Consider the following 21,902-nt stretch of genomic DNA (forward strand, 5'->3'; position numbering starts at 1 on the left):
CCACCCCCGGAGACTCTCTGTCATATGACTTCCTGTTTCGGCCAGATTACTCATTGTAGATATCGCATCTCCACAGCAACAAGCTCCCGCCCCCACCCCCTGAATCCCTCAGCTATAAAAACTCCCGCCTGAGGAAGGAGCACGCATGCTCCGAACGCAAGCACCCCCCTGCCACTATTGGATGTAAGCCTGGATACAGAACGCTGCCAGAAACACAGGAAGTGCCAGGACCACATTTCCACCACAGTGTACTTCCCTAACATCCCTACAGTGTTGCAGATGAACCATCACAATTTTCTGATCAACTATTTCCTATGTGTGAGTTACTACATTGTTTTTATGTAATAAATAACCTTTTAATCTACACTGAGGTGGGGCTGCTTTTCTTCTCCTACCCCTTTTTGTCTGTTGCAGAGTCCCTCTAGCTCTGTATGAAGCCTGCAGCCACCTCAACCATCCATCTCCACTAACCCCAGGGATTGAACTATCCTGCATACCTCCTAAAAAGACTACCTACAGCCACAGTTGAAACTTTTTTCATAAGATCGAATGTACTTGACTCTTTCACTGGCGCAGATCGAACGTTGTGTATATGACTGAATGAATTGACTCCATACAGAAAGTATGAACATTCAGAAACTGGTTTAGAGCTTTGAGATCCAGAATAGGTCTTACATCCCCGCTTGGTTTGGGGATTATGAATAGGTTTGAGTAAGAACCCCTGAACCTTTAGATCCCTGGAAGATTCGTTATCACTCTTTGGGCCCTCAGCTGGTCTAACGCCAGAAAGAAAAACCTTTTTATGGGGATCTGTCGGTATACCCAAAATTCCAGTTTTGTACCCCTGCGAAATGGTGGAGATATTCCAGTTGTCTAGGATCGTTTCCACCCAATCCTTCCAGAACGGAAGCAGCCTTCCCCCCACCCAAGTGAGTGGGGCGTCCCTTCACAGAGTAGGCTTAGAGGAAGACTTGGCTGATGTCTGGGCCCAGGGCTTTTTCTAACCCTGCCCTAAAGGCTTGGTTCTGGACCCAGATAGCTGAGGCCGTCGTCACCGTCTGGAATTAGAAGCACTGGTAGTTTGAGTGCTGGGGATCTTTGCTCTTCCTTTTTACAGGTAGCAACGTACTCCCCCCCCCCCCCTCCCCCCCAAATCTTTTGGAAGTACTTATCCAGATCGTCACCAAAAAGGCATTCTCCCTGAAAAGGAAAGCCAGCCAGTAACCTTTTACCTGGTAATTCCGCAGACCAGCTCTTTAACCAAAGGATTCTGCGCATATATGCACTGTCATCAGAGCAACTCGTGACATTTGCCTTATGGAGTCCGTAAGAGCATCCACTGTAAAACATAAAGTGCGAGACAGATCTTCCACAGACTCTCCTTGAGAAGGAACTATCTTGGACACTCGCTTCATACGGTTTTTAACCTCCATGGCGGTATGATTATGTCAGGAATTATGTACCAAAAGGGGTACAATTTTTTGCATGGAAATTTGGTGTTATCTATTATAGGCCTACAATTCTTAGTAATTACTGACTTAAACCTGACCAAAACAAGACTCTAGTAGACATCCCAGATGTGATAAATATTTATTATATAATATAATATATATATATATATTATATATAATAAAATTATATTATTGATTAGATTATAAATCATGCATTTTATATATATATATATATATATATATATATATATATATATATATATATATATATATATATATATATATATATACACACACATGCATATATATATATATATATATATATATATATATATAATATAATATAAATATTATGTGTTTGTGTTTTGTGCAACATTTGAATTTTCCTCCCAGTTCCGCTCCCATGCACCATTGCTGCTGCAGGAGACGGAACCACAAAGTCATCAGACCGACGGACAAGCGTCGGGGATCTCGGCTGGCGATCACAGCAATGGGAGATCATCGCTGGATCACCAGGAGAAGATAAGGAACACCGCTGCACGCTCTGCACATCTACCCCGAGCGTGACTCGGGGATACCGCTAAGTTAGAGTTAAAGACTGACACACTCCTATGGCCACTACTGCTGGTTATATCGCAGATTCTGCAACCGCAAAGGAGGCTTCCAATAAAGATTCCAACCTCTTATCTGCTGGATCCTTAAAAACCTGGGCATTATCCACAGGGCAGGTTAAACTCTTGTTGACCGAAGAAATGGCAGCATCCACAGTGGGTATGTAGCACTGACCCCCGAAAGGGCTGCTGGTTTGATCTGGGCCTGCACTCTACCAATAAACCCCATTAACTTGGCTCAATCCACTTGGCACAGCTGTGATGCAATGCAATACAATACAATGTAAGACAGTACAAAATACCTGTATTGTCACTCCAGGATAAGACAACAGCACAATGGATTTCAATATAAACAATTAGAAAGAAACAGTATATATATATATATATATATATATATATATATATATATATATATATATATATATATATATGTCTATACCTGGGAGCTCCCCCTACTTTATAAGCTATGTGTGAGATCTCACTTTTTGACAGTACTTAGTCCTGGATCTTCTTTTCTTCGCTAGCTAAAGTGGCTCCTTGTGATTTGTAATCCACAGTTTTGGTGAATTAAATTGAAAATGCTTCTGGTGTAGCTGTAACAACTATTTAAACATTTCTTGGTAGATAGGCCTCAAGCCTTCTCAGTATCAGTTGCTCTGCTCCTTCGTGGAACTATAATTTCCAGTGAGGCCTGTATATGAGTCTAACTGCATGTGAGATTTAACAAACTGTGGGCCGTGACCCGCTCACCCACTGCATAGAGGCGCTGTGTGGTGACTTTTGTCCGGTGACTGAAACTTGCTTCTCCATCAGCTGGACCAATCGCTCCGTTCAGCCCCACTGGGTGGATCCCGTCCTCTGATGCTCGGATTAGTGTCTCTGGGTCTCTGCAATCTGGCCACCGTCTCCCCACAGGTCCTCTCAGGCAGGCCACATGATTCCAAGCCCCCTAAAATGGCTGCTGGCCCCTTTTATCCCCTACCCAGCATGCCCTGCACAAGAAGGTGTTCATGGGTAGGTCATCAAACCAACAATCCCTTCCTGTCTCTTTCAGAAAGAAAAACATAGCTGCATTACCAGTATTGGTCACTAGATGGCTCCAACTACTCAAACATAGCAATGTCCATGGACGTTTCATTGAAGTATACAGACACACATCAATATAGGAGTATATCAGCGCTACAGGTATATTCCATTTCATTGTAAATTTTTCCTCAATAGGATACAATAGTGAAAACCCTTTAGGAGAAACAAAAATCCTATCAGGATTGTCCCAATCATTATACATTTCTTATTCCAAAAGCGGATGTATGTGAAACGTCCAAGGACTATGAGGGGGGCGCAATGAGCCTAGAGAGGAAAAAAAAAATTCAACTGTCTCTAAGGGAGGTAATTTGTGTCCATACCGGACTATTTCATTAACCTCCCTGGCGGTATGATTCTTTTGGATTTTAGGTGCTGAAAGCGGTACCATTATTTTGCATGTAATTCTTGTGAATGAGCAGCCCAAACCAACTGTATACATTTATTATATATATATAGATACATATATGTATATATGTATGTATATATATATATATATATATATATATATATATAATGTATACAGTTGGTTTGGGCTGCTCATTCACAAGAATTACGTATATATGTGTATATATATACATATATTTACATAAAAAGTACAGTAAAACTGCAGGAAAGGGCACTGGGGGGCAATGTAATGTGATTTTATTTTATTTTGAATGGTATCAGTGTGTTTGGTGTGTTTTACATTTGAATTTGCCGCCGGTTCCACCCCCCGGCGGAAGTCACGTCGCCGGAGACGGAAGCCGGGACTCGCAGACGATCGGGAGGAAGCTCTGCCGCTGCATACCGCCCGAATTCTTCGCTGGATCCCGGAGAAAAGGTAAGTAAAACCTCTACCAGGATCCAGTGATCTTCCTAGCGGTACCCCGAGTGTGGCTCGGGGTTACCGCTTTTGGCTCTAAAATCTAACCCCGAGTCACGCTCGGGAATACCCCTAGGAAGGTTAAGAGTCTGAACCAACAATCTCTGGGTTTGAGAGGCTGACAGAGACTCCTCTGACCCTGACTCCCCAGAAGTGGAAACCTCAGCTTGATCTTCTATAGGGTCATCATCAGCTACTTCTTCCACATCCTCTGCCCAATCCTAAAAATAAATTTCACAAGAGACAGTCAGAGACTGCATACATGGCACAAGAGATGATCAGAGACTGCATACATGGCACAAGAGATAATCAGAGACTGCATACATGGCACAAGAGATGGTCAGAGTCTGCATACATGGCACAAGAGATGGTCAGAGACTGCATACATGGCACAAGGGATATTCAGAGACTGCATACATGGCACAAGAGATGGTCAGAGACTGCATACATGGCACAAGTTATTGTCAGAGACTGCATATATGGCACAAGGGATAATCAGAGACTTGCATATTTACAGAGAACAGCACACACATGCAAAAGAAATTACTATCAAATATAAAGGCAATCAATAAATAAAAATGGGGATTTGGTCCCACCATATGGCCATATCGTGCTCAAGCCCACCACTACGTCAAAGTACCCCATTGTCAGTGGGTCCTACACTATCCATAAAAAAGAAGGATGTATCCAGCCTCTCTAAACCATTGGCGATACTTACTCCTTACTGGGAGAGATGTGCAACTGCACTTTAAGGGACTCCTCCTATATCTGCTTACTAGTGGACACTGATAGAGTACAGGTGTGGGAGGGTGGGGTGTTCAACCCCAGAAGTCTGGTCAGACCGAATACATAACAAACAAAGAGCTGGGGGGGCACACCCTGAACATGCATTTCTAAAGCTGGTGCAGCTATGACCCAAGCAACATGCATATTTACAGAGAATAGCGCACACATGCAAAATAAATGACTATCAAATATAAAGGCAATCAATAAATAAAAATGGGGATTTTTTTATTTATTTATTGATTGCCTTTATATTTGATAGTCATTTCTTTTGCATGTGTGCGCTATTCTCTGTAAATATGCATGTTGCTTGGTTCATAGCTGCACCAATTTTAGAAATGCATGTTCAGGGTGTGCCCCCCCAGCTCTTTGTTTGTTATGTATTCGGTCTGACCAGACTTCTGGGGTTGAGCACCCCACCCTCCCACACCTGTTCTCTATCAGTGTCCACTAGTAAGCAGATATAGGAGGAGTCCCTTATAGTGCAGTTGCACATCTCTCCCAGTAAGGAGTAGGTATTTCCAATGGTGAGAGGTTGGATTCATCCTTCTTTTTATGGATAGTGTCGGACCCACTGACAATGGGGTACTTTGACGCAGTGGTGGGCTTGAGCATGATATGGCCATATGGTGGGACTAAATCCCCATTTTTATTCATTGTATGCCTTTATATTTGATAGTCATTTCTTTTGCATGTGTGCGCTATTCTCTGTAAATATGCATGTTGCTTGGTTCATAGCTGCACCAGCTTTAGAAATGCATAATCAGAGACTGCATACATGGCACAAGAGATGGTCAGAGACTGTATATATGGCACAAGTGATTGTCAGAGCCTGCATATATGGCACAAGGGACGATCAGAGACTGTATACATGGCACAAGAAATGGCCAGAGACTGTATACATGGCACAAGAGATGGTCAGAGACTGTATACATGGCACAAGAGATGGTCAGAGACTGCATACATGGCACAAGAGATGGTCAGGGACTGCATGCATGGCACAAGAGATGGTCAGTGACAGAAAAGCACAGGGCACCACCTGAAGACCTGCCAATTCTAATGTTCAATGGCAAATGCTAATCGGGCTCCATGGTGCTGGGCAGTGAGCACAGACAGGGCCGGTGCAAGTATTTTTGACTACACAGGCAAAGGTGCATTTTGGTGCCCCCCACACATTCTTCCTCCCACTCCATCCTCCCTTCCCATATGGTATACACTTTATTTGTGCTCCATTAAGCTATAGTGGTTCTGCATGCATGGCACACAAGACGGTCAGAGACTGCATACATGGCACACAAGACAGTCAGAGACTGCAGGCATTTAACAAGAGATGGTCAGAGACTGCATACATGGCACAAGAGATGATCAGAGACTGCATACATGGCACAAGAGATGATCAGAGACTGCATACATTGCAGAAGGGATGATAAGAGACTGTATACATGGCACAAGAGACGGCCAGACACTGTATACATGGCACAAGAGACAGTCAGAGACTGTATACTGTACATAGCACAAGAGACAGTCAGAGACTGTATAAATAGATAGTCAGAGACTGTATAAATGGCACAAGAGATGATCAGAGACTGCATACATGGCACAAGGGATAATCAGAGACTGCATGCATGGCACAAGAGATGGTCAGAGACTGCATACATGGCATAAGGATAATCAAAGACTGCATACATGGCACAAGAGATGGTCAAAGACTGTATACATGGCACAATTGATTGTAAGAGACTGCATACATGGCACAAGGGATAATCAGAGACTGCATACATGGCACAAGAGATGGTCAGAGACTGCATACATGGCACAAGAGATGGTCAGAGACTGCATACATGGCACAAGAGATGGTCAGAGACTGCATACATGGCACAAGTGATTGTCAGAGACTGTATACATGGCACAAGAGATGGTTAGAGACTGCATACATGGCACAAGGAATAATCAGAGACTGCATACATGGCACAAGAGATGGTCAGAGACTGTATACATGGCACAAGTGATTGTCAGAGACTGCATACATGGCACAAGGGACAATCTGAGACTGTATACATGGCACAAGAGACGGCCAGACACTGTATACATGGCACAAGAGACGGTCAGAGATTGTATACATGGCACAAGAGACAGTCAGAGACTGTATACTGTACATAGCACAAGAGACAGTCAGAGACTGTATAAATAGATAGTCAGTGACTGTATAAATGGCACAAGAGACGGTCAGAGACTGTATAAATGGCACAAGAGATGATCAGAGACTGCATACATGGCACAAGGGATAATCAGAGACAGCATGCATGGCACAAGAGATGGTCAGAGACTGCATACATGGCACAAGTGATTGTCAGAGACTTTATACATGGCACAAGAGATGGCCAGAGGCAGTATACATGGCACAAGAGATGGTCAGAGGCTATATACATGGCACAAGAGACGGTTAGAGACTGTATACATGGCACAAGAGACAGTCAGAGACTGTATACTGTACATAGCACAAGAGACAGTCAGAGACTGTATAAATAGATAGTCAGAGACTGTATAAATGGCACAAGAGACGGTCAGAGACTGTATAAATGGCACAAGAGATGATCAGAGACTGCATACATGGCACAAGGGATAATCAGAGACTGCATGCATGGCACAAGAGATGGTCAGAGACTGCATACATGGCACAAGTGATTGTCAGAGACTTTATACATGGCACAAGAGATGGCCAGAGGCAGTATACATGGCACAAGAGATGGTCAGAGGCTATATACATGGCACAAGAGACGGTTAGAGACTGCATACATGGCACAAGGGATAATCAGAGACTGCATACATGGCACAAGAGATGGTCAGAGACTGTATACATGGCACAAGTGATTGTCAGAGACTGCATACATGGCACAAGGGACAATCAGAGACTGTATACATGGCACAAGAGACAGTCAGAGACTGTATACATGGCACAAGAGACGGTCAGAGACTGTATACATGGCACAAGAGACGGTCAGAAACTGTATACTGTTCATGGCACAAGGGACAGTCAGAGACTGCATACATGGCACAAGAGAAGGGGAGAGACTACATACATAGAACAAGAAACAGGCAGAGACTGCATACATGGCACAAGAGATAGTCAGAGACTGTATAAATGGCATTAGAGAAGGTCAGAGACTGCATACATGGCACAAATAATGATCAGAGACTACATACATGGCACAAGAGATGGTTAGAGACTGTATACATGGCACAAGAGATGATCAAAGACTGTATACATGGCACAAGAGACGGTCAGAGACTGTATACTGTTCATGGCACAAGGGACGGTCAGAGACTGCATACATGGCACAAGAGAAGGGAAGAGACTGCATACATGGCACAAGAGATGGTCAGAGATGGTATACATGGCATAAGAGACAGTCAGAGACTGTACACAGGGCCAAAGGGATGGTCAAAGACTGCATAAATGGCACACGGGATGGTCAGAGACTGCAAACATGGCACACGGAGTGGTCAGAGATTGCAGAAATGGCACACGGGATGGTCAGAGATTGCATACATGGCACACGTGATGGTCAGAGATTGCATACATGGCACACGTGATGGTCAGAGATTGCATACATGGCACACGGGGTGGTCAGAGATTGCATACAAGGCACCAGGGATGGTCAGGGACTGCATACATGGCACACGGGGTGGTCAGAGATTGCATACATGGCACACGGAGTGGTCAGAGATTGCATACATGGCACACGGGGTGGTCAGTGATTGCATACATGGCACACGTGATGGTCAGAGATTGCATACATGGAACACGAGGTGGTTAGAGATTGCATACATGGCACAAGGGATGGTCAGAGATTGCATACATGGCACACGTGATGGTTAGAGATTGCATGCATGGCACACGGGGTGGTCAGAGATTGCATACATGGCACACGTGATGGTTAGAGATTGCATACATGGCACACGGGGGGGTCAGAGATTGCATACATGGCACAAGGGATTGTCAGAGACTGCATACATGGCGCACGAGGTGGTCAGAGATTGCATACATGGGACATGGAGCGGTCAGAGATTGCATACATAGGCCAAAAGAAATTTGCGATGCTTGGCACCTTACTCCTGCCATCAGAACCAAGGTTCTCAGACTACTTCTGTCACGGGACTCATACTTGGCATCCCCAATGGCTAGACCTTGCTGCCCTCTACGACCGGGGTGGTCGACATAACACTGTAAACACAAACACAAAAGAAGGGTGCACCAGCCTAGCGCGTTATCCTCAGTAAGGCTTTTTATTTATAAAAGATTAAAAGGTGTCTACTCAGAGACAGGTGATGTAAAACAGCATATCAGATCCAACTAACAACGTCCATGATATTGGAGTCCACAATCTTAGTCAAGGATATCGGCTAACGCGTTTCGAGGCGATGCCTCTTCCTCAGAGCCTTCCTCAGTCTCTGAGGAAGAGGCATTGCCTCAAAACGCGTTAGCCGATATCCTTGACTAAGATTGTGGACTCCAATATCTTGGATGTTGTTAGAAGGATCTGATATGCTGGTTTACATCACCTGTTTGTGAGTAGACATCTTTTAATCTTTTATAAATAAAAAGCCTTACTGAGGATAATGCGCTAGGCTGGTGCGCCCTTCTTTTGTGTTTGTGTTTACATTGCATACATGGCACATGGGGTGGTCACAGATTTTATACATGGCACATGTGATGGTCAGAGATTGCATACATGGCACAGGGCAGGACTGAAACAATAATATACAGCACAGCTTGCTCGCCTCACTTTCCACAGACAAAGGAAAGATAAATCTTTACATACCTCCCAACATTTGAACTTCGGAATGAGGGACACTGAAAGAGGAACAAATACTGCGGCGCACAGAGCGTGCCGTGGCAAACTGTGGGTGTGGCCAATCGCTTAGCAGTGGGACCCATAAAATATGCTTTGATTGCTCAGCCTACCTTAAAGAAGAACTTCATTAAAATAGTCAGAGACTGAATAGCAACCAGCAACTGTAGAGACAATGAAGACTTTGGTGAGAAGTATATAATGTACAGTATTATGTATATAGTGCAGGAGAGTGTAATGTACAAAATGCAGGAGACAGGAGTATGTAATGTACAAAATGCAGGAGGCAGGAGTGTGTAATGTACAGAATGCAGGAGACAGGAGTATGTAATGTACAGAATGCAGGAGACAGGAGTATGTAATGTACAGAGTACAAGGGACAGGAGTGTGTAATGTGCAGAATGCAGGAGACAGGAGTATGTAATGTACAGAGTACAGGGGACAGGAGTGTGTAATGTACAGAATGCAGGAGACAGGAGTATGTATTTTACATAATGCAGGAGACAGGAGTATGTAATGTACAGAATGCAGGAGACAGGAGAATGTAATGTACAGAATGCAGGGGACAGGAGTATGTAATGTACAGAATGCAGGAAACAGGAGCATGTAATGTACATAATGCAGGAGACCGGAGTATGTAATGTACAAAATGCAGGAGACAGGAGTAAGTAATGTACAGAGTACAGGGGACAGGAGTGTGTAATGTACAGAATGCAGGAGACAGGAGTATGTAATGTACATAATGCAGGAGACAGGAGTAAGTAATGTACAGAATACAGGGGACATGAGTGTGTAATGTACAGAATGCAGAGGACAGGAGTATGTAATGTACAGAGTACAGGGGACAGGAGTGTGTAATGTACAGAATGCAAGAGACAGGAGTATGTAATGTACAGAATGCAGGAGACAGGAGTATGTAATGTACAGAGTACTGAGACAGGAGTGTGTAATGTACAGAATGCAAGGGACAGGAGTATGTAATGTACAGAATGCAGGAGACAGGAGTATGTCATTTACAGAGTACAGGAGACAGGAGTGTGTAATGTACAGAATGCAGGAGACAGGAGTATGTAATGTACAGAGTACAGGGGACAGGAGTATGTATTATACAGAATGCAGGGGTCGGACTTGGCACCATCCACCCCCCAGCTCTATCCACCCCAAATGCCCACCACAGCTTCATCCACCCACCCAGCTCAATACACCCAAAATGCCCACCCCAGCTCCATCCACCCACCCAGTTCTATACACCCCAAATGCCCATCCCAGCTCCATCCACCCCCCAGCTCTATACACCCCAAATGCCCACCCCCAGCTCCATCCACCCACCCAGCTCTATACACCCCAAATGTCCATCCAAGCTCCATCCACCCCCCCCCCAGCTCTATACACCCCAAATGCCCATCCCAGCTCCATCCACCCCCCCCCCCCACCAGCTCTATCCACCCTAAATGCCCACCCCAGCTCCATCCACCCCCCAGCTCTATACACCCCAAATGCCCACCCCAGCTCCATCCACCCCCTCACCAGCTCTATAAACCCCAAATGCCCACCCCAGCTCCATCCACCCCCCCAGCTCCATACACCCCAAATGCCCACCCCAGCTCCATACACCCCCCTAGCTACATCCCTCCCCAGCTCCATACACCCCCCTAGCTACATCCCTCCCCCAGCTCCATCCACCTCCCAGCTCCACCCCCCCCCTCAGCTACATTCACCCCCTTCCCAACCTCCCATCCCAGCTCTATCAATCCCAAACACCCAACCCAGCTCCATATACCCCAAATACCCAACAAAGCTCCATCTACCCCCAGCTCCATAAACACCAAATGCCTACCCCAGCTCCGTACACCCAAAAAGATCCCACCCCAGCTCCATACACCCCTCCCCCAGCTCCATCCTCCCCCCAGCTCTATCCACCCCAAATGCCCACCCCAGCTCTATACATCCCTCCGCAAGCTACATCCACCCCCCCTCAGCTACATTTACCCCCTTACCAACCTCACGTCCCAGCTCTATCCATCCCAAACACCCACCCCAGCTCCATATACCCCAAATACCCAACAAAGCTCCATCTACCCCCAGCTCCATAAACACCAAATGCCTACCCCAGCTCCGTACACCCAAAAAGATCCCACCCCTGCTCCATACACCCCTCCCCCAGCTCCATCCTCCCCCCAGCTCTATCCACCCCAAATGCCCACCCCAGCTCTATACATCCCTCCGCAAGCTACATCCACCCCCCCTCAGCTACATTTACCCCCTTACCAACCTCACGTCCCAGCTCTATCCATCCCAAACACCCACCCCAGCTCCATATACCCCAAATGCCCAATAAAGCTCCATCTACCCCCCCCAGCTCTATACACCCCAAATGCCCATCCCGACTCCATCCACCCCCCAGCTCTATACACCCAAAATGCCCACCCCAGCTCCATCCACCCCCTCACCAGCTCTATACACCCCAAATGCCCACCCCAGTTCCATTAAAACCCCCACCAGCTGCATAAACCAAAAATGCCCACCCCAGGTCCATTAAGCCCCCCCTAGCTACATCCCTCCCCCAGCTCCATCCAACCCCCAGCTCCATCCCCCCCTCAGCTACATTCACGTCATTGCAAGTTGCCGAGGACCGCACTGCAGGCGGCCACGGCCTCTCCAATATCGGTATCGGTTTCCTGTGTCCATTAGTTAACATCTAACTGTAAGTGCACTGGATACTTTTGTTTTAATAAATTGTCAAAGGTACTGCGCTATGGTCTGATTCTGTTTCTATGAGATACACGTGGAAGCCCTCACCTGTGCGGAGAGTAACACCCAGAACAAGAGTGGACCGGGATTGGGTTGAGACACCGAAAGATCAGTGAGACAGTCGCCTTTTGGTTTGAGCGATCCGGTAAGAGGCCACACTTACTATCTGTATAACAGGGGGGAGTACCGCGCTTAAAAGGTGCTTAGTGCATGTTATTCGTCCATTAAATAATTTACTTTCAGTGCTTTCAAATGTTTAAAATAAAATGTAAATATTCTCCAGTGTATAAAATTATATAAATATTCTTCAGTGCATAAAAATTAAAAAAATCTCATTAATAAATAAAATATTTCTTACAAGTGATGTAAATATGTGCTATAAATAATCCTTAAATATATCAAAATTTATAAAAATGAAACATAAAAATAAAATGCCAGTGATAAATTATGTGCTTATAAGTTTCCAATAATTAGTTCAAAAGTGAAAAAGTGCCAAAGTGTCCTTGTATATATAAATAAAATGGTGTATATTCAAACGCCTTTTCTTTCCCAAAATTCATGCAGGTGCTCTTCCATGCAGTGGCCACTAGGTGTCCTAAGCGCTCACCTCAATTGGCTTTATAACCAGCTTTGTATGGTATCATGTGTAATCCTCCTTTTCTATGGTTAATGGGTTCGGTCACTGATTCTCACACTTATCCCTTTTCACGCGATATTCCAGGGGGTGTGTATGGAGCCTTTGAATCTCCAAAATAAATGGGGCCACAATAGTGAGGTACCGTTTGGTGATTTTATTAAAAGAGATAAAAATCACAGACTCACATTTTCCTTCGTCTTTGCCAATGCATAACAATTGTACTGTCGCTACGTCACTTCCGGTTTGGCGTCCTACGCGTTACGCTGCGTGCCCACACAGCTTCTTCCAGGGATACCTTGCCTACCATTGTGACGTTCTATTTATATCACTGAAGCCGGAAATAGGTTTTCCGCCATATTTGTTGTTTAATACGATTTAATAAGAACCGGAAGTTATGCTATGGCCATTTTCTTGGAGTCTATTACGATATCGTTCCCCTTACTCTCTTTTTCTCCACATCTATAAATAATACATTAATAATGCATATTCCCCTTACCATTAAAATCCTTTTTATTCATTGTAAAAACTTTAAAATCCATATCTAAACCCAAATTAATCTAAAATAAAAACCGGAAGTGATGTATCGGCGAATCCATATACTCAATGATATAATATTGTATACAATCACTATATAATATGTGGATCATTATACATTATATTTGATGTATTATTGTTCTTATATATCTTAGATCTACCCTTAACTTTATACTGGCCTATTATTATTATATTATATTTCATCTTCACCTACTATTACTATGCTCCATTTATATTATTATTATATCCAACTTTTTTCCTTATTTCTTATTTTTGTCCGACTTAAGTACACTTTTATTTCTTTTCTTATATATATTAGGACTTTTTTTGGGGTATATTTTCTCTACGTTCTTCGTCCACTATTTTATAAAACCTAAAATTTTAAAAGATTAAAATCTACCTCAAAATTAATTTTCTAAAAATTACTTATAAAACAATTCACATCAAATTCAATATTTAACCCATTTGGTGTTAAACAATCCAGTGTGTGAATCCAGTATGATTCCCTTTGACTTAACGTACGGATTTTATGACTTCCTCGCCAATGCCTCTTGTATGGTTCAATTGCCCAAAATTTCAGATGTGTGGGGTCCCTTCGATGGTATTTATCAAAATGCCTGGATACACTGTGTTTATCATAACCATTTTCAATGTTTTTCACGTGTTCCTTTATCCTGATTCTTAGTAATCTCTTAGTGCGGCCTACATACTGTAGACCGCAACTGCACTCTAGACAATAGACTACTCCTTCTGTATTGCATCCGATGAAATCTCTTATTTTGTATATTGTGTTCGTTCTTGTGGATTTAAATTCATCTATTTTTCCTTTTGGTTTTCTTGTGTGGAGGCATGCATAACATCTTTTGCATGGATAAAATCCCTTTCCTGTAAAAAATGTAAATTGTGCTTTAGGTGGATCCATAACTGTTTTCACTATCATGTTTCTGATGGTTGGTGCCCGTTTGTATACAAATGCTGGGTGTTCCGGTAATGTGTTCTTCAAATGTTTGTCTCTCTTTAAGATGTGCCAGTGTTTTTTTATAATTTTCTCCACTTTCTTGTGTTGCATACTGTACTCCATTACTATAGGTAATTTTTCCATAAACTTACTCTGAGTTTTGTTTTTATCTTCTAATAGATTTTTTCTTTCAATACTTCTGACTTCATTGATCTTTTCTGTTATAAATGTTGTTTCATAGCCCTTTTCTATAAATCTTTTGCCTATGATATCTGCCTGTTGTTCAAAATCTTGGTCCTTTGTGCAATTTCTTTTTATTCTTAGGAGTTGTCCTTTTGGGATGTTGAATAGCCAGTTATTGTGATGACAGCTGTTTATTGGCAGGTAACTGTTTTTATCTACTTCTTTAAAATGTGTTTTTGTGTTGATCTTTCCATTTTCTTGTGTGATAACTAGATCTAGATATTTTACTTCCAGATTGCTTATGTCCCATGTCAATCTAATGTTCTTATCATTTTCATTTAATTTATTTAAAAATTCAATCAAAGTTTTTTTACTCCCTTGCCATAAAATCAGTCCGTCATCTATAAATCTCTTGTATAAAATCATCTCCTCTGGGTTATTATTAAAAATATTTTCTTCTTCCCACTGTGACATAAAAATGTTAGCGACGCTTGGAGCGAATTTCGAACCCATGGCTACTCCTACTTTTTGGTAATAATAAGTTTTCTTGTACCAAAAATAATTTTTCTTCAGGCAGAAATCCAGGCTTTTAATTATAAATTTTCTTTGCTTACATACCAAATTGGTATATTTTCTTAATGCCCATTTTACTGCTTCACATGCTTCAGTGTGATTTATAATGGTGTACAATGCTGCGACATCTATGGTTGCCATATATACTTTCCTATCAAAGTGAGGTAGATTTTCAATTATTTGAAGAATGTGTTTCGTATCTCTCACATAGGCTGTTGTGGCTGGTATTATCGGTTGTAAAAACGTGTCTATATATTGGCCTAATCTTGCTGTTAAGGACTCTATTCCATTGACTATCGGTCTTGGGGGTGGGTTTTCTCTGTTCTTATGTAATTTTGGGATTGTATATATGATTGGGGTTCTGCATGCCTCTGGTGATAAATATTTAGCTTCTTTCTTCGTTAACACTTCTTTTTTTAAACCAAGATGAATTAATTTTTCCAATTCTTTTTTATATCTTCCAAGAGGATTACTCGATAGTTTTTCATATGTGTTTTCATCTCTTAACATTTCCATCATTTGTTCTTCATATTGTTCTTTCGTTACAATCACAATACCTCCTCCCTTGTCCGCCGGTCTTATAACTATGTCTTTTCTCTTTTTCAATTTATTGAGGCCTGTTTTCATTGCTCTGGATTCATCATATTTGTTTATTTTCAAATTTTTCACATCTTCTAAAACCAAATCCTTAAAAACACTAATAAATTTATTGTCTGTATTCTGTGGGTTAAAAACTGATTTATTGCGTAAAGTGCTGTGTTGGATATCATCTTTATTTGAGGTAGTAGTTGTTTGTCTTGCTGATTGTCTGGTTGTGGTGATCGTTGTATGCCTAACCGGATTGCTTAAAATATACTTTTTTACATTTAGTTGTCTCACATATTTCTGAATGCCTATATATGTACCGAATCTATCTAAATTTTTCTTTGGGGCATATTTCAAACCCCTATCTAAAACAGTTAATTCTTCTTGTGTTAAAATTTTCTCACTCAAATTGAATACCCCTTGTCCTATTTGTTTCTTTTCCTTTTGTTTTCTCTTTCTTCCTCTACTTCCTCTCTTTTTTCCGTGTTGTTTTTTTGATTCTTTGGTTCTTCTTTCTTTTTTGGTGTGTGAGTGTTCTGGCCCTTCTCTAAAAAAGGCCTGCTTTGTTCTTTTTCTTTTTTTTGTGATTGTTCTTTACTTCTCTCTTCTTCTCTATATTGATTTTGGGGTACTCTTCTATCTTCTTCCTGAAGATCTCTTAATGGAGCATAGTAATTGTGTACTGGTATAGGACTTCTTTCTTGTTCGTGATAATATTGTTCTGGTGGTCCTCTTCTTTGTCCATTATAATATGTCTGATCTTGTGGTGGTCCCCATCTGGGTCCATTATTATAGTATGATTGATCTTGTGGTGGTCCTCTTCTTGGGCCATTATAATAAGGTCTTCTATTGTTCCTCCAATAAGGTGGTCTTCTCCACCCATTATTTGGGGTATGTTGACCCCTAGGTGCTCCATATTCCATATGTCTTGGCGGGTGATTGTAGTAACCTCCATTGTTATTTTGGTTATAATAGCCTTGTTGATAATGTGGTTCATCATATCTTCTCTGTTGGTCTCTTGGTTCATATGGTGATCTTCTTTGTTCATATTGATTCGGACGTAGTGATCTTCTTTGTTCATGTCCACTTTTCCTTCTTTCTTTTTGTTTAGGGGTTCTTGGACTATTTTCAGTTGTATTTTGATATAGTGTGTAATTACTATCTTCTTCCGAGGTGCTGGGGCTTCTTTGATGGGATCTGGGTGTTTCTAATATACTGACTGGTCTTATCGGTGTTAGATCCAGTCTGACTGTTTTTTCTGGAGTTGAGTATGTGGAGATTGGGTCTAATTCTTCTAATTTATTTTGCCATTTGAATACCTTATCTTCCTTGTAATCATTTATGTCCCTCATATATTTTTTAGTTTTCCTCTGTTGTACTTCTTTGTCTTTGGACATAAGATCTTTGTTTAATTGTGTTGTTAATCTTCCAAATTCTGCTGTTTCCTTAAATGGCTCCAGTGTCTCTTTTAGTTCAGTTATGCAATTTTCTATTCTTTTTAACTTTCTTTGTTTCCTTTTAAGTAGGAACTGTATCAATTCTAGGCCCTTATCGTTAAAGAAATGATACCATTCCTCAATTGCTTCTTTGTCTACTAAACCATCATTTATTGGCACTTCCCATCTTAATCTTCTTGGGACTATTTTATCTTTTAAATATTTATCAAATGTATTGATGTCCCACCATAGACTAATTTTCTTCTCCATATTGTGTCTAAGTTTCCTAATTAAATTATTTACATCACCTTCCTTATTACCACTTTTAGAATTCTCATTGAATATCTCATCCAAATCAATCTTTCTTTCTTCTACAAAGTTAAAGATTTCCATGACTGCTGCAAGAATTAATTGTTTGGTTTACAACTTAAAAGATATTAGATTGGTGAAATTCTCGCGCTGTCACTTTATATGAATCCTAAAATCCTTTAAAGCTGCAGGTACTGTTATTGGTAACCTACACAATTCAGAAATGTATAACAGGGGGGAGTACCGCGCTTAAAAGGGGCTTAGTGCATGTTATTCGTCCATTAAATAATTTACTTTCAGTGCTTTCAAATGTTTAAAATAAAATGTAAATATTCTCCAGTGTATAAAATTATATAAATATTCTTCAGTGCATAAAAATTAAAAAAATCTCATTAATAAATAAAATATTTCTTACAAGTGATGTAAATATGTGCTATAAATAATCCTTAAATATATCAAAATTTATAAAAATGAAACATAAAAATAAAATGCCAGTGATAAATTATGTGCTTATAAGTTTCCAATAATTAGTTCAAAAGTGAAAAAGTGCCAAAGTGTCCTTGTATATATAAATAAAATGGTGTATATTCAAACGCCTTTTCTTTCCCAAAATTCATGCAGGTGCTCTTCCATGCAGTGGCCACTAGGTGTCCTAAGCGCTCACCTCAATTGGCTTTATAACCAGCTTTGTATGGTATCATGTGTAATCCTCCTTTTCTATGGTTAATGGGTTCGGTCACTGATTCTCACACTTATCCCTTTTCACGCGATATTCCAGGGGGTGTGTATGGAGCCTTTGAATCTCCAAAATAAATGGGGCCACAATAGTGAGGTACCGTTTGGTGATTTTATTAAAAGAGATAAAAATCACAGACTCACATTTTCCTTCGTCTTTGCCAATGCATAACAATTGTACTGTCGCTACGTCACTTCCGGTTTGGCGTCCTACGCGTTACGCTGCGTGCCCACACAGCTTCTTCCAGGGATACCTTGCCTACCATTGTGACGTTCTATTTATATCACTGAAGCCGGAAATAGGTTTTCCGCCATATTTGTTGTTTAATACGATTTAATAAGAACCGGAAGTTATGCTATGGCCATTTTCTTGGAGTCTATTACGATATCGTTCCCCTTACTCTCTTTTTCTCCACATCTATAAATAATACATTAATAATGCATATTCCCCTTACCATTAAAATCCTTTTTATTCATTGTAAAAACTTTAAAATCCATATCTAAACCCAAATTAATCTAAAATAAAAACCGGAAGTGATGTATCGGCGAATCCATATACTCAATGATATAATATTGTATACAATCACTATATAATATGTGGATCATTATACATTATATTTGATGTATTATTGTTCTTATATATCTTAGATCTACCCTTAACTTTATACTGGCCTATTATTATTATATTATATTTCATCTTCACCTACTATTACTATGCTCCATTTATATTATTATTATATCCAACTTTTTTCCTTATTTCTTATTTTTGTCCGACTTAAGTACACTTTTATTTCTTTTCTTATATATATTAGGACTTTTTTTGGGGTATATTTTCTCTACGTTCTTCGTCCACTATTTTATAAAACCTAAAATTTTAAAAGATTAAAATCTACCTCAAAATTAATTTTCTAAAAATTACTTATAAAACAATTCACATCAAATTCAATATTTAACCCATTTGGTGTTAAACAATCCAGTGTGTGAATCCAGTATGATTCCCTTTGACTTAACGTACGGATTTTATGACTTCCTCGCCAATGCCTCTTGTATGGTTCAATTGCCCAAAATTTCAGATGTGTGGGGTCCCTTCGATGGTATTTATCAAAATGCCTGGATACACTGTGTTTATCATAACCATTTTCAATGTTTTTCACGTGTTCCTTTATCCTGATTCTTAGTAATCTCTTAGTGCGGCCTACATACTGTAGACCGCAACTGCACTCTAGACAATAGACTACTCCTTCTGTATTGCATCCGATGAAATCTCTTATTTTGTATATTGTGTTCGTTCTTGTGGATTTAAATTCATCTATTTTTCCTTTTGGTTTTCTTGTGTGGAGGCATGCATAACATCTTTTGCATGGATAAAATCCCTTTCCTGTAAAAAATGTAAATTGTGCTTTAGGTGGATCCATAACTGTTTTCACTATCATGTTTCTGATGGTTGGTGCCCGTTTGTATACAAATGCTGGGTGTTCCGGTAATGTGTTCTTCAAATGTTTGTCTCTCTTTAAGATGTGCCAGTGTTTTTTTATAATTTTCTCCACTTTCTTGTGTTGCATACTGTACTCCATTACTATAGGTAATTTTTCCATAAACTTACTCTGAGTTTTGTTTTTATCTTCTAATAGATTTTTTCTTTCAATACTTCTGACTTCATTGATCTTTTCTGTTATAAATGTTGTTTCATAGCCCTTTTCTATAAATCTTTTGCCTATGATATCTGCCTGTTGTTCAAAATCTTGGTCCTTTGTGCAATTTCTTTTTATTCTTAGGAGTTGTCCTTTTGGGATGTTGAATAGCCAGTTATTGTGATGACAGCTGTTTATTGGCAGGTAACTGTTTTTATCTACTTCTTTAAAATGTGTTTTTGTGTTGATCTTTCCATTTTCTTGTGTGATAACTAGATCTAGATATTTTACTTCCAGATTGCTTATGTCCCATGTCAATCTAATGTTCTTATCATTTTCATTTAATTTATTTAAAAATTCAATCAAAGTTTTTTTACTCCCTTGCCATAAAATCAGTCCGTCATCTATAAATCTCTTGTATAAAATCATCTCCTCTGGGTTATTATTAAAAATATTTTCTTCTTCCCACTGTGACATAAAAATGTTAGCGACGCTTGGAGCGAATTTCGAACCCATGGCTACTCCTACTTTTTGGTAATAATAAGTTTTCTTGTACCAAAAATAATTTTTCTTCAGGCAGAAATCCAGGCTTTTAATTATAAATTTTCTTTGCTTACATACCAAATTGGTATATTTTCTTAATGCCCATTTTACTGCTTCACATGCTTCAGTGTGATTTATAATGGTGTACAATGCTGCGACATCTATGGTTGCCATATATACTTTCCTATCAAAGTGAGGTAGATTTTCAATTATTTGAAGAATGTGTTTCGTATCTCTCACATAGGCTGTTGTGGCTGGTATTATCGGTTGTAAAAACGTGTCTATATATTGGCCTAATCTTGCTGTTAAGGACTCTATTCCATTGACTATCGGTCTTGGGGGTGGGTTTTCTCTGTTCTTATGTAATTTTGGGATTGTATATATGATTGGGGTTCTGCATGCCTCTGGTGATAAATATTTAGCTTCTTTCTTCGTTAACACTTCTTTTTTTAAACCAAGATGAATTAATTTTTCCAATTCTTTTTTATATCTTCCAAGAGGATTACTCGATAGTTTTTCATATGTGTTTTCATCTCTTAACATTTCCATCATTTGTTCTTCATATTGTTCTTTCGTTACAATCACAATACCTCCTCCCTTGTCCGCCGGTCTTATAACTATGTCTTTTCTCTTTTTCAATTTATTGAGGCCTGTTTTCATTGCTCTGGATTCATCATATTTGTTTATTTTCAAATTTTTCACATCTTCTAAAACCAAATCCTTAAAAACACTAATAAATTTATTGTCTGTATTCTGTGGGTTAAAAACTGATTTATTGCGTAAAGTGCTGTGTTGGATATCATCTTTATTTGAGGTAGTAGTTGTTTGTCTTGCTGATTGTCTGGTTGTGGTGATCGTTGTATGCCTAACCGGATTGCTTAAAATATACTTTTTTACATTTAGTTGTCTCACATATTTCTGAATGCCTATATATGTACCGAATCTATCTAAATTTTTCTTTGGGGCATATTTCAAACCCCTATCTAAAACAGTTAATTCTTCTTGTGTTAAAATTTTCTCACTCAAATTGAATACCCCTTGTCCTATTTGTTTCTTTTCCTTTTGTTTTCTCTTTCTTCCTCTACTTCCTCTCTTTTTTCCGTGTTGTTTTTTTGATTCTTTGGTTCTTCTTTCTTTTTTGGTGTGTGAGTGTTCTGGCCCTTCTCTAAAAAAGGCCTGCTTTGTTCTTTTTCTTTTTTTTGTGATTGTTCTTTACTTCTCTCTTCTTCTCTATATTGATTTTGGGGTACTCTTCTATCTTCTTCCTGAAGATCTCTTAATGGAGCATAGTAATTGTGTACTGGTATAGGACTTCTTTCTTGTTCGTGATAATATTGTTCTGGTGGTCCTCTTCTTTGTCCATTATAATATGTCTGATCTT

Source organism: Pelophylax lessonae, assembly GCF_965119305.1.
Source record: "Pelophylax lessonae genome assembly, chromosome: 6".
Taxonomy (NCBI): domain Eukaryota; kingdom Metazoa; phylum Chordata; class Amphibia; order Anura; family Ranidae; genus Pelophylax; species Pelophylax lessonae.